The sequence below is a fragment of the Schistocerca cancellata genome, chromosome 2 (assembly GCF_023864275.1).
Source record: "Schistocerca cancellata isolate TAMUIC-IGC-003103 chromosome 2, iqSchCanc2.1, whole genome shotgun sequence".
Lineage (NCBI taxonomy): Eukaryota > Metazoa > Arthropoda > Insecta > Orthoptera > Acrididae > Schistocerca > Schistocerca cancellata.
Window position 1 is genome coordinate 450,967,868 of NC_064627.1, and position 15,255 is coordinate 450,983,122.

General features: G+C 44.3%; 1 non-coding gene across 1 annotated transcript; it reads left to right on the forward strand.

The window, feature by feature from the left end:
- Positions 1-73, forward strand: Trnaa-cgc (transfer RNA alanine (anticodon CGC)). Its single transcript has one exon. It is a non-coding gene; the product is annotated as a tRNA-Ala (tRNA).
- The last annotated feature ends 15,182 nt before the right edge of the window (positions 74-15,255 follow it).

Sequence of the window (15,255 nt, forward strand, 5' to 3'; positions counted from 1 at the left end):
AGCGAGGTGGTGCAGTGGTTAGCACACTGGACTCGCATTCGGGAGGACGACGGTTCAATCCCGTCTCCAGCCATCCTGATTTAGGTTTTCCGTGATTTCCCTAAATCGCTTCAGGCAAATGCCGGGCTGGTTCCTTTGAAAGGGCACGGCCGCTTTCCTTCCCCATCCTTCCCTAACCCGAGCTTGTGCTCCGTCTCTAATGACCTCGTTGTCGACGGGACGTTAAACAACACTCACCACGATGAGTCGCTACACTTCACTGGGTGGAGGGTGGTGCATTGTGATGTCTTCAGTTGTCAAGGCCGGTTTTAGACTGTATAAGGATACAATTTATGGCTTACCATTGAGGAGAATGACAAAGGTGTACCTTGTGAGGGCCTGAATAAGGGGGCTGTGAAGCCGCTCAAACCAAGTCATTATGAAGCATGACATAGTCGCAGATGGCGAGGTCGTTATGAATGAAAATGCATGGAGTTGTGTGGGTGTGGGAAGGAGGCAAGTGAACACATTATATATATATATATATATATATATATATATATATATATATATATATATATATATATATATATATATAAAAACAAAGTAGATGTGACTTACCAAATGAAAGTGCTGGCAGGTCGACAGACACACAAACGAACACAAACATACACACAAAATTCAAGCTTTCGCAACAAACTGTTGCCTCATCAGGAAAGAGGGAAGGAGAGGGAAAGACGAAAGGATGTGAGTTTTAAGGGAGAGGGTAAGGAGTCATTCCAGTCCCGGGAGCGGAAAGACTTACCTTAGGGGGAAAAAAGGACGGGTACACACTCGCACACACACACATATCCATCCACACATATACAGACACAAGCAGACATATTTAAAGACAAAGAGTTTGGGCAGAGATGTCAGTCGAGGCAGAAGTGCAGAGGCAAAGATGTTGTTAAATGACAGGTGAAGTATGAGTGGCGGCAACTTGAAATTAGCGGAGATTGAGGCCTGGTGGATAACGGGAAGAGAGGATATATTGAAGAGCAAGTTCCCATCTCCGGAGTTCGGATAGGTTGGTGTTAGTAGGAAGTATCCAGATAACCCGGACGGTGTAACACTGCGCCAAGATGTGCTGGTCGTGCACCAAGGCATGTTTAGCCACAGGGTGATCCTCATTACCAACAAACACTGTCTGCCTGTGTCCATTCATGCGAATGGACAGTTTGTTGCTGGTCATTCCCACATAGAATGCATCACAGTGTAGGCAGGTCAGTTGGTAGATCACGTGGGTGCTTTCACACGTGGCTCTGCCTTTGATTGTGTACACCTTCCGGGTTACGGGACTGGAGTAGGTGGCGGTGGGAGGGTGCATGGGACAGGTTTTACACCGGGGGCGGTTACAAGGGTAGGAGCCAGAGGGTAGGGAAGGTGGTTTGGGGATTTCATAGGGATGAACTAAGAGGTTACGAAGGTTAGGTGGACGGCGGAAAGACACTCTTGGTGGAGTGGGGAGGATTTCATGAAGGATGGATCTCATTTCAGGGCAGGATTTGAGGAAGTCGTATCCCTGCTGGAGAGCCACATTCAGAATCTGATCCAGTCCCGGAAAGTATCCTGTCACAAGTGGGGCACTTTTGTGGTTCTTCTGTGGGAGGTTCTGGGTTTGAGAGGATGAGGAAGTGGCTCTGGTTATTTGCTTCTGTACTAGGTCGGGAGGGTAGTTGCGGGATGCGAAAGCTGTTGTCAGGTTGTTGGTGTAATGCTTCAGGGATTCTGGACTGGAGCAGATTCGTTTGCCACGAAGACCTAGGCTGTAGGGAAGGGACCGTTTGATGTGGAATGGGTGGCAGCTGTCATAATGGAGGTACTGTTGCTTGTTGGTGGGTTTGATGTGGACGGACGTGTGAAGCTGGCTACTGGACAGGTGAAGGTCAACATCAAGGAAAGTGGCATGGGATTTGGAGTAGGACCAGGTGAATCTGATGGAACCAAAGGAGTTGAGGTTGGAGAGGAAATTGTGGAGTTCTTCTTCACTGTGAGTCCAGATCATGAAAATGTCATCAATAAATCTGTACCAAACTTTGGGTTGGCAGGCCTGGGTAACCAAGAAGGCTTCCTCTAAGCGACCCATGAATAGGTTGGCGTACGAGGGGGCCATCCTGGTACCCATGGCTGTTCCCTTTAATTGTTGGTATGTCTGGTTTTCAAAAGTGAAGAAGTTGTGGGTCAGGATGAAGCTGGCTAAGGTAATGAGGAAAGAGGTTTTAGGTAGGGTGGCAGGCGATCGGCGTGAAAGGAAGTGCTCCATCGCAGCGAGGCCCTGGACGTGCGGGATATTTGTGTATAAGGAAGTGGCATCAATGGTTACAAGGATGGTTTCTGGGGGTAACGGATTGGGTAAGGATTCCAGGCGTTCGAGAAAGTGGTTGGTGTCTTTGATGAAGGATGGGAGACTGCATGTAATGGGTTGAAGGTGTTGATCCACGTAGGCAGAGATACGTTCTGTGGGGGCTTGGTAACCAGCTACAATGGGGCGGCCGGGATGATTGGGTTTGTGAATTTTAGGAAGAAGGTAGAAGGTAGGGGTGCGGGGTGTCGGTGGGGTCAGGAGGTTGATGGAGTCAGGTGAAAGGTTTTGTAGGGGGCCTAAGGTTCTGAGGATTCCTTGAAGCTCTGCCTGGACATCAGGAATGGGATTACCTTGGCAAACTTTGTATGTGGTGTTGTCTGAAAGCTGACGCAGTCCCTCAGCCACATACTCCCGACGATCAAGTACCACGGTCGTGGAACCCTTGTCCGCCGGAAGAATGACGATGGACCGATCAGCCTTCAGATCACGGATAGCCTGGGCTTCAGCAGTGGTGATGTTGGGAGTAGGATTAAGGTTTTTTAAGAAGGATTGAGAGGCAAGGCTGGAAGTCAGAAATTCCTGGAAGGTTTGGAGAGGGTGATTTTGAGGAAGAGGAGGTGGGTCCCGCTGTGACGGAGGACGGAACTGTTCCAGGCAGGGTTCAATTTGGATAGTGTCTTGGGGAGTTGGATCATTAGGGGTAGGATTAGGATCATTTTTCTTCATGGCAAAGTGATACTTCCAGCAGAGAGTACGAGTGTAGGACAGTAAATCTTTGACGAGGGCTGTTTGGTTGAATCTGGGAGTGGGGCTGAAGGTGAGGCCTTTGGATAGGACAGAGGTTTCGGATTGGGAGAGAGGTTTGGAGGAAAGGTTAACTACTGAATTAGGGTGTTGTGGTGCCAGATTGTGTTGATCGGAATTTTGAGGTTTTGGAGGGAGTGGAGCTGGAAGTGGGAGATTGAGTAGATGGGAGAGACTGGGTTTGTGTGCAATGAGAGGTGGTTGAGGTTTGCTGGAAAGGTTGTGAAGGGTGAGTGAGTTGCCTTTCCGGAGGTGGGAAACCAGGAGATTGGATAGTTTTTTGAGGTGAAGGGTGGCATGCTCTTCTAATTGGCGGTTGGCCTGTAGGAGGATGCTCTGAATAGCCGGTGTGGATGTGGGAGAGGAAAGATTGAGGACTTTTATTAAGGATAGGAGTTGACGGGTGTGTTCGTTGGCTGAGTTGATGTGTAGGTGAAGGATTAGGTGAGTGAGGGCAATGGATTGTTCAGTTTGGAACTGGTATAGGGACTGATGGAAAGAAGGGTTGCAGCCAGAGATGGGAACTTTAAGTGTGAGGCCTTTGGGGGTTATGCCAAATGTCAGACAAGCCTGAGAAAATAAAATATGTGAGCGTAATCTGGCTAGGGTGAAGGCATGTTTGCGGAGGGAATGTAAATAAAACTTAATGGGGTCGTTGTCTAAAAACAAAGATGATGTGACTTACCAAATGAAAGTGCTGGCAGGTCGACAGACACACAAACGAACACAGACATACACACAAAATTCAAGCTTTCGCAACAAACTGTTGCCTCATCAGGAAAGAGGGAAGGAGAGGGAAAGACGAAAGGATGTGGGTTTTAAGGGAGAGGGTAAGGAGTCATTCCAGTCCCGGGAGCGGAAAGACTTACCTTAGGGGGAAAAAAGGATGGGTACACACTCGCACACACACACATATCCATCCACACATATACAGACACAAGCAGACATATTTTCCGCTCCCGGGACTGGAATGACTCCTTACCCTCTCCCTTAAAACCCACATCCTTTCGTCTTTCCCTCTCCTTCCCTCTTTCCTGATGAGGCAACAGTGTGTTGCGAAAGCTTGAATTTTGTGTGTATGTCTGTGTTCGTTTGTGTGTCTGTCGACCTGCCAGCACTTTCATTTGGTAAGTCACATCATCTTTGTTTTTAGATATATTTTTCCTTCGTGGAATGTTTCCTTCTATTATAACTATATATATATATATATATATATATATATATATATATATATATATATATATATATATATGTGTGTGTGTGTGTGTGTGTGTGTGTGTGTGTGTGTGTGTGTGTGTACACTTGACTAATGTAGGTAGAATGAAGGGAAACAAGGATTGGAGACCTTGACATGAAAGGTTTACCACATAGTACCTCAGCTAAAGATGGCTGAAGATCCTCTTTGAAGGTGGTACGTATGCCCAAGAGGACCTACAGCAATGCTCAGTCACTGGTGTGACACATGAGCACCGTTTTCAGGGTGTGATACCAGCACTCCACGAGTCCATTACTTTGTGGGTGGTAGGCAGTGGTACGGAACTTGGCAATGCCACATAGACTGCAGAGCTTATCAAAAAGGACTGATTCAAATTGCTGACCCTGATCTGTAGTGATAGATGATGGGCAGCTGAAGCAGGCTAGCCAGGTGTGAATGGAAGCATGGGCTAGAGTCAGCTGATTGTCATGAGGAGAACTGCCTCCACTCACATACTAGTCTACTTGATCATAGAAAGAATCTATTTGAAATTTTCTGAACGAGAGAGGGGACCAATCAAGTCAAGATGTACCTGGCAAAACTGTTCTTTTGGGATGCTGAAGTGTCCAAGACGAGGTACCACTTGTTGACCAGCCTTGCTATATTGGCAGAGAATGCATGTGTGCGCCCAGGTGCGCAGTCACTTTTCGATGTTCTGCCAAACAAAATGCCCCATAAGCAGATGTCTGGTGGCTTTGATACCTGCTGGACAAGGTCGTGAATGGCACTGAAAACTGTGTATCATGGGGCAAAAAGAACTGTGAGATGTGGTGAGCTGGTAGCCGTGTAGCACAACACTAGAATAGCTGGTCCAGACAGGAGTCTGGATTCGATGATAAGGGATGCAGATGAGTCTTGTAACAAGTTATGTACGTTGTGGTCGTGTTACTGTAAGTGAGCCAACTCATACAAATCAAGTGTCAATGCAATGCAGTTAATTCTCGACGTGTGTTCTGCAAATATAATGTCAGTACCTTTAATGTTATGGACATCTGTAGTATACCGAAAAGTGAGGTCCTTATGTCGAAAACAATAAGGAGGAAAGTCAGCAGCAGTGTTACATAATGCATCTGTGAGGGAGTCGTGGTCTGTAAAAATGGTAACCTCATGGCCTTCAATGTCTTCTCAGAAGTTGTTTATTTATTCATTTGTTATTTATCATATGGAAATACAGACACATAAGAAAGAAACAGACAAATCACTAATATAACAAATGTTAATAATTGCAAACAAACATTACTAATATAACAAAGTTTAAGGATTACAAACAAACATCAAGTCTATTAATATAATCTATTGACTCTGGAGTTGCGAGAAGGAAGTCGTCGGGGCTCCCATTATAGGCTCCTCTGGAACACTCTTCAACAATGTGGCTGATGGTCTGACTTTCTCCACAGCCACACTGACGGGATCGTATTTTACCTCATTTATACAGGGAGTAAGCACATCTGCCACGACGAGTTCTGATCCTATTTAGAATGGACCATGTTTTGCGTGGTAGGTCAAAACCAGGTGGTTTTTGTGTGAGGCAAGGCATGTTACGATTTTGACATTCGTTCCATTTTTATTTCACTGCCTCCAAAATAGCATGTAACTCCTTGTCAAAAGCAGATTATTTAAGCCGGCAGGAGAACAATTTTTCAGAGAAGATTCAAAGAGGTTGTGAAATATTGCTTATATGTTGCCGAAGCACAGCACTAACAGGGGAGTCACTAGAATCAATGATAATAGAGATCTGCACATCAGCAACAGGATGCATGAGTGTGACAGCAGCGGGGAGCGGGAGCTCATGATTTTCAAAAGCTTGTAACATAGCCTCAGACCAGTTCATTCCACGTGATCTGGAAGCATTCTTGCCTGCTAAAGTGTTCATGAGAGGTGCTAGAAGTGAGGCAGCATGGGGTTTATGGTGCCTGAAAAAGTTAACCAGACCTAGAAACCTTTGAAGATCACAGTAGGTTTAAGGGAGCAGTAGGTTGGAGATGAAGCCAACGTGATCAGAAGTTGGGTGAATGCATTTGGTGGTAACATCATGATCAAGGAAGGTGATATTAGTTGAGTTTTATTATGATTAATTTTGACACCATTGTCCATGAGGACTTATAACAGATGTGATAGGTGTTTCATATGTTTGTTGCCAGAAGAGGAAAAGATAAGGATGTCAACCAGATGTCCATAACAGAATGGCAGTGGGAAAAGTAGAGAATGAATAAAGTGATGCCAGGTTTGGGTGGCATTTTTCAGTCCATAAAGGCATGAAACAATATTCAAATATACTGAATGATGTAATGATGGCCATTTTGGGAATGTCATAAATGTACATGGTTATTTGATGGTAAGCATAGTGGCAGTCTATGATGCTAAACACCCATGTGCTGTTGCGCAAAGCCTCGGATGTGTGGAATGGGGCAATTGTCAATTATTGTTGCAGGCATTCAGTTTGTGGTAGGACCTGTAGGACCCGTCTTTCTTAGGGACCAGATGGATAGGTGAAGACCAGCTACTACAGGAGGGACGGACTATACCTGTGTCTGACAGTTCCTGCACAGCAGCCTTAGCATGGCACAGTTGTCAGCTGTCAGGTGCCTCAGCTTGTAATGGATGAGAGAGCCTCCAGTGGTCATTAACCTAGGGCAGATACCATTTGAAATAGCCAAGATGTGTGAAGAGGGCAAGGGGGTATCCCACACAACAAAATAGAAGAAGAGTCGCTGACCTGTTGAGTCTTTGGAACTACAGTGTGTGTGTCATTGCTGGAGGTGCAGCAGGCTGTATTGTGGTGGGGACAGACCAGTTGTGTGACAAGCACAAATCAGGTTGTCAGAAGTGTCCACAACCAGCTGATGGAATATGAAGTTGCTGGCATGAAGGGCATTGATGTCATGATGTTGGAGTAAGAGCTTGGTGAGGTAATTGGCAAGTTGAGCTGTCAGAAGAATACACTCGGATGATGGATGGATGAGCATGCCACAGTGAGACGGGGACTGCAACACCCAAGTGAAGGTACCTGATTTGCATGTGGAGAAGTGTGATGCAACAGTGCCATAGACTGGATGTCTGGAGAGAGGCCAAAGTGCTTAAGGAAGTCAATTCCAAGGACAGGCATCTCAACATATGCCATGTGGAAGACCCATGGGAACGGCAGATCAGGAGTGAGCTGCAGCTGTAACACAGCTGTGCCTTACCTTGATTTCTGAATTATTAGCCATGCAGAGTGTAATTCTACATCTACATCTACATTTATACTCCGCAAGCCACCCAACGGTGTGTGGCGGAGGGCACTTTACGTGCCACTGTCATTACCTCCCTTTCCTGTTCCAGTCGCGTATGGTTCGCGGGAAGAACGACTGTCTGAAAGCCTCCGTGCGCGCTCTAATCTCTCTAATTTTACATTCGTGATCTCCTTGGGAGATATAAGTAGGGGGAAGCAATATATTCGATACCTCATCCAGAAACGCACCCTCTCAAAACCTGGCGAGCAAACTACACTGCGATGCAGAGCGCCTCACTTGCAGAGTCTGCCACTTGAGTTTGTTAAACATCTCCGTAATGCTATCACGGTTACCAAATAACCCTGTGACGAAACGCACCGCTCTTCTTTGGATCTTCTCTATCTCCTCCGTCAACCCGATCTGGTACGGATCCCACACTGATGAGCAACACTCAAGTATAGGTCGAACGAGTGTTTTGTAAGCCACCTCCTTTGTTGATGGACTACATTTTCTAAGGACTCTCCCAATGAATCTCAACCTGGTACCCACCTTACCAACAATTAATTTTATATGATCATTCCACTTCAAATAATTCCGCACGCATACTCCCAGATATTTTACAGAAGTAACTGCTACCAGTGTTTGTTCCGCTATCATATAATCATACAATAAAGGATCCTTCTTTCTATGTATTCGCAATACATTACATTTGTCTATGTTAAGGGTCAGTTGCCACTCCCTGCACCAAGTGCCTATCCGCTGCAGATCTTCCTGCATTTCGCTACAATTTTCTAATGCTGCAACTTCTCTGTATACTACAGCATCATCCGCGAAAAGCCGCATGGAACTTCCGACACTATCTACTAGGTCATTTATATATATTGTGAAAAGCAATGGTCCCATAACACTCCCCTGTGGCACGCCAGAGGTTACTTTAACGTCTGTAGACGTCTCTCCATTGATATAAACATGCTGTGTTCTGTTTGCTAAAAACTCTTCAATCCAGCCACACAGCTGGTCTGATATTCCGTAGGCTATTACTTTGTTTATCAGGCAACAGTGCGGAACTGTATCGAACGCCTTCCGGAAGTCAAGAAAAATAGCATCTACCTGGGAGCGTGTATCTAATATTTTCTGGGTCTCATGAACAAATAAAGCGAGTTGGGTCTCACACGATCGCTGTTTCCGGAATCCATGTTGATTCCTACATAGTAGATTCTGGGTTTCCAAAAACGGCATGATACTCGAGCAAAAAACATGTTCTAAAATTCTACAACAGATCGACGTCAGAGAGATAGGTCTATAGTTTTGTGCATCTGCTTGACGACCTTTCTTGAAGACTGGGACTACCTGTGCTCTTTTCCAATCATTTGGAACCTTCCGTTCCTCTAGAGACTTGCGGTACACGGCTGTTAGAAGGGGGGCAAGTTCTTTCGCGCACTCTGTGTAGAATCGAATTGGTATCCCGTCAGGTGCAGTGGACTTTCCTCTGTTGAGTGATTCCAGTTGCTTTTCTATTCCTTGGACACTTATTTCGATGTCAGCCATTTTTTCATTTGTGCGAGGATTTAGAGAAGGAACTGCAGTGCGGTCTTCCTCTGTGAAACAGCTTTGGAAAAAGGTGTTTAGTATTTCAGCTTTACGCGTGTCATCCTCTGTTTCAATGCCTTCATCATCCCGGAGTGTCTGGATATGCTGTTTCGAGCCACTTACTGATTTAACGTAAGACCAGAACTTCCTAGGATTTTCTGTCAAGTCGGTACATAGAATTTTACTTTCGAATTCACTGAACGCTTCACGCATAGCCCTCCTTATGCTAACTTTGACATCGTTTAGCTTCTGTTTGTCTGAGACGTTCTGGCTGCGTTTAAATTTGGAGTGAAGCTCTCTTTGCTTTCGCAGTAGTTTCCTAACTTTGTTGTTGTACCACGGTGGGTTTTTCCCGTCCCTCACAGTTTTACTCGGCACGTACCTGCCTAAAACGCATTTTACGATTGCCTTGAACTTTTTCCATAAACACTCAACATTGTCAGTGTCGGAACAGAAATTTTTGTTTTGATCTGTTAGGTAGTCTGAAATCTGCCTTCTATTACTCTTGCTAAACAGATAAACCTTCCTCCCTTTTTTTATATTCCTATTAACTTCCATATTCAGGGATGCTGCAACGGCCTTATGATCACTGATTCCCTGTTCTGCACATATAGAGTCGAAAAGTTCGGGTCTGTTTGTTATCAGTAGCTCCAAGATGTTATCTCCACGAGTCGGTTCTTTGTTTAATTGCTCGAGGTAATTTTCGGATAGTGCACTCAGTATAATGTCACTCGATGCTCTGTCCCTACCACCCGTCCTAAACATCTGAGTGTCCCAGTCTATATCTGGTAAATTGAAATCTCCACCTAAGAATATAACATGCTGAGAAAATTTATGTGAAATGTATTCCAAATTTTCTCTCAGTTGTTCTGCCACTAATGCTGCTGAGTCGGGAGGTCGGTAAAAGGAGCCAATTATTAACCTAGCTCGGTTGTTGAGTGTAACCTCCACCCATAATAATTCACAGGAACTATCCACTTCTACTTCACTACAGGATAAACTACTACTAACAGCGACGAACACTCCACCACTGGTTGCATGCAATCTATCCTTTCTAAACACCGTCTGTACCTTTGTAAAAATTTCGGCAGAATTATCGGGGTGTACCAGGTGAGGGTAGGATGCTTGCGAGAGCTGGCAGGATTACACTTGCATCTGTGCTGGTGTCAATCAGGAAGTGCATATTGGTTAAACTGCCAGGCATGTAGAGGCCTCCAGATGTGAGGTGATCATTGGACGTGACTGATGTGGAATGCAGTGTCTTGGAGAAGTGTGTAATGTGGTGCCTATGCATCCAGCACGACAAGTTTTCCATTGCACATGGGGGCGGCAATTGCGAGCAGTGTCCCCAAAGTTCACAAGGAACCAACACAGTGTTTAGATGGAGTGGGGAGCAAGATGTGAAGTTTCGATGTATGCTGCCGCACTGCATTGGGAACGGTCGAGAATAGAGTGTGAGGAGTGAGGAGCAGGGAGTGCAGTGGCTGGTGGCTGCACTGCTCCATAGTGTTATGTGTGAGACTTCACCTGGTCTACTTCATGTGGGCTATGAGGAGGGTAGCCATATTCAAGCAAGACTGCCAGTGCAGGAGGAAGAATCTGGTCTTACAGAAGTGATGAGCTGGTGGTGTCACATGACTTGATACATATGATCCACATGCTGAAGTCTTAAATTCCACTGGCTCTGAAGACAAAGATAAGAGTTGTAACTGGATGTTGCATCAAAGCTTGATGATTCAAATGGCCCACAAGGTGGTGTCCAGCAGGATGTTAGGATTGACAAGGGCAATTAGGTGACACCAGAGTGGTGAGGGCATCCTATCGCTGATAATACACATGGGTTACATGATGAAGTGCCTCCTCCAGTGAATGAGAAAGATGCTCATCAATAATTTGCCTTGTGTTGAGGAATGTGGGGGGGGGGGGGGGGGGAGAGGCAGGTCAGGACGATATCGCTGATAAGTTCCAAGTCAGTGTGCAGAGGTCTAATAAGGCATACAAATCATCCATCATCACTCGTGATGCCGCTAATGTCCAGAATAGAGTCCACTAGAGCAAACTACATGAGAGGGCTGTTCTTGACAGGAGAGGGGGGGGGGGGGGGGGAAGCTTAGGGCAGTGACCTCGGGGTGAGGCCTGAGCCACCAATGGAGTAGAAAACTGTGTATCAGATGATTGAGGGCAGCATGCGACAGCAGCACAGTCTCCGAAGTCTGGGTCATAATGGCTAAGGCACTTTGGAGTGTCACACATTGTGGCAGATGTGGAAGTTGCAAATGGTGTGGGTGCAAATGTGGATGATGTGGAAGACACATGGGCGTTATATTGTGAAAGAGTCCAGAATGCTCAAATCAAGGGGACGGAGCAACACTGCCTGAAGGCCAAAAAATGAAACAAGTTTTGAGAGGTAGATGCTCATGTGCTGCACAGTCTGGTGTGGGGACACACCTGGATCCTGTTTGATCACTATTTGTTCAAGTTGGGCATCCATAGTGCTATAACTTGTAATGTACAATATGGCTGCTGCAGGGGGGCAGTGGTGGCAGCAGTGACACTCTGCACTGCGCTCGAATATAGGGGTTTGGCACATGATGACCAATGTGTAATATGTCCAGGAGGCACTGGTGTAGGAAACACCATTCACAACAGACAGTGATAATCACTGAGGAAAGTCGTGTGATGTGGAACACAATAATGGAGTCACCACTATGGGTATTCTAGTGCAACATCTTAGAAGAAAGTACTAGAAACACATTTTTCACTTAAATGCACTTTATTAACACAGTCTTTACACAATGCTCACAGGAAAACATAATGGTAACATACAAAATGTAGCTGAAAGCCCAGACTGCCCAAAAGAAATCAAAGAAGTTTATCCTCACAGTGGTGGTGCTCGATTCATGCCGAGTTGACTGCCGCCACTATCTACTGATGTTGCCACAATATCACCACACATTTTCCATATTATATCTTCTTCTTGGAACATGGCTGAAGAAGGTATTTGTGATGCCCAGTTTGTAACTTTGGCAGAATTCCACAAGTTTGTCTCATATCTCATTTATATGCAATTAATATTTTGTGCCTTACGGGTAGAGGTGCCCCAGAAAATTATTCCATATGACATTAATGAATGAAAGTATTGATTTGCAAATAACCTGCTTTATGATGCTTCTTTAATCAGGACCAGCAATTACTCACAGAGAAAATGCTGCTGTACTCAAGTGTTTGAGAATTTCTGAAGTATGTAATTTCTATTTCAGTTTAATGTCCTGCCTTGTACAGGAATTAATGAACTGTGTTTTTTGTAAGTTAAATGGTAGGTAATTTAGTGAGAACCAATCACCATTTTTTCTGAATATTTTGTTTATTTTTATTCTGTTGTTTCTGTATCATTGAGAAAGATTATGGCAAATGAATTATCAGCAAAGTTGCTGTAAGAAAGAAAGTTTTAATTTAAGAGGATAAGATTAGAAACAGCCCCAGTATTGATGCTGTGTAATACTTGTAGTAATGTTACCATTCAGAAATACATTCATCATGGAAATTTCCTGAATGGCCTAAAATGTCTCTTTGCTTAGTGTCAGTTAAATATGAAGTAGACCTCTTGGTCAAGCCACAAACTCCAAGTGTCTTTGGAAGAATGTTGTGATTTGCTTAGTCAAATGCCTTAAACAGATCACAAAAAATCGTGGTAAATGAAATCTTATCAGTTGTCATTCATATGTTATAACAGCTGGTTATTTTGTTATTCATATGTTATCATAGCTGGTCACTGAAATGACAGATATCATGTTCAGTGGTATGCTTTTTCTGGGAATCATGTTGACATTAAATCATAATTTCATATTTTTAAATATGCTCAGCCATTTTTAAGTACATTACATTTTCCAAAACTTTTAAAAAGGAAGTTAATAGGGAGATGGACTGATAGTTATTAGTACTTTTCCTAACACCTTGTGGGGATATTAATAGCAGCACACATCACTGGTGAGTGAATAGAGGTAGATTTGTGGACAGAGCAATTATGCCAGTTCATTCTCAGCCATGATCAAATAGGGATGTGTCATTGTATCATGCTTTGTGAATAAATCAGTTATATGACCAACTGTTCTGACTATGTTATTGAGGATGTTCCCTATCACTGGTAGGCAATTCCACCATAGTGGTGACCTCACATCAATCACAATATGCACTGTGCAAGTTCTTGTAGCAGCTGCCTTAATACACATTAACAGTGCAGCCATCTTTTGTTGTGAATACAGCTCTTTCAGCTACATGGAACACAGCATCTGGGATTAATGCAAGTGACTTGTACTGACAATGCAATCACTGTGTGGACCAACGAACTGTGATAAAACACAAATTTACTATGGATTCGAGTGAAATGTTACCAGCCAACAAGTAGCAGGGAACAGACATCTTGTTGCCGGACTTTGAATAAGATCCTACTGCAAATCCACAAATGTGTGCACAAAATTAACAAGTGGAAGTTATTTCAAACTGTGATATGCTTCACAAGTCAACTGCTACAACTGCACCGAGTAAAATAACTGGACATCTACTGATTTTGCACATACCTACATAGACAGTCAGTTGTTGCAATGTACCGGGTGCCACATTTCTTACCACACTGTGATCTCAACAAACTCTCATTTTATGTAAGTTGTAGCTGGAGGGTGGAGAAAGGAAAGGAAAGGGAAGAAATTATCAACAGCAGCAGTGTTGGGACTTTATGCGGAATCAGCGGTGATGATTGAAAATATGTGCTGCACTGGGACTCAAACCAGGGATCTCCTGTTTACTAGGCTGCTACATAATCACTGCACCATCTGGACACAAAATTTATCACAATTGTGCGAACTATCTCAGCATGCCTCCCAGCCGACTCACATTCTTATCTAGCACCACCTATCTGCAGTCCCTGTCTGTGCCCTCCATACTCGCTACTTTGAGATTTCCACAGGAGGTCAAATGTAATTATGCATCATGTAATTAATTCACCTTGATGGGTACTGGATGCTATACCTTCAGTGCAGATGCACAATTATGTTCGGTCTCCTGCGGGAATCTCAAAGTAGCGAGCACGGAGGACACGGACAGGATCTGTGGATAGGTTGTACTGGGTTGGTACTGTGGGTTAGTTGAGAGGTGAACCAAGATAGCCCATGCAGTTGCAATAAACACTGTATCCAGATGGTACAGTGGTTAAAGTAACTGCTTATTAAGCAGGAGATCCCAGGTTCAGGTCCAGTCCAGCACACATTTTTGCTAATTGCCACTGATTTCACATAAACTCCTTATTCAGCTGACATAAATAACTCCTTCCCTTTCCTTTCCTTTCTCCCCCCTCCACCTTCAATTTACATAAAATGTATCACAGCTGAAAATTCCATGTGATGTCTGCTGTTTCCATATAAAGTTCCAATGCAACTGACATCAATTAATTCCTTCCCTTTCCTTTCCTTTCTCCTTCCCCCTCCCCTCCCTCCACCCTCAATCTACATAAAAGATATCACAACTCTGGAATCTGTGAGGTGTCTGTTTTTTCAGATAGGTCTGAAAGAACAGACCAGACACGATGCAGTCATAAAAGTTTCTCATCACCAAAACAAGTTTTTCCAACCATAACTGCACTGCATCACATCAATTATCTACCTCACAGGCTCAACTCACAACCTAAACTGCCTCCATTCAACCTGTGAAATGTGTGTTTAGTTCATTAAGCATTCTTGACAACAACACCTGATTTGTTGCCATCATTTATTTCCTGGCAGAACATGCAGACCGAATCAGCAACATCACCACAGCGCCATCTATCCACAACAAGCATGACACAGCCAAATCAACAGTGATACAACAGCTTTCCTGGACACCTGAACAGCATTTAAAATGGGCCATTTATGATGAACAATTGGATGATAGAATACCATCAGAAGTTGGCAACTATTCTAATCTACACTGGACATTAACCTCATGCTGGATGCTGCACTTTGGACACTCTGGATTGTTAAATTTCTGCCACAGCTACAACTGGCAATAATATCACACAAAGCTAAACCCCTAGAGAA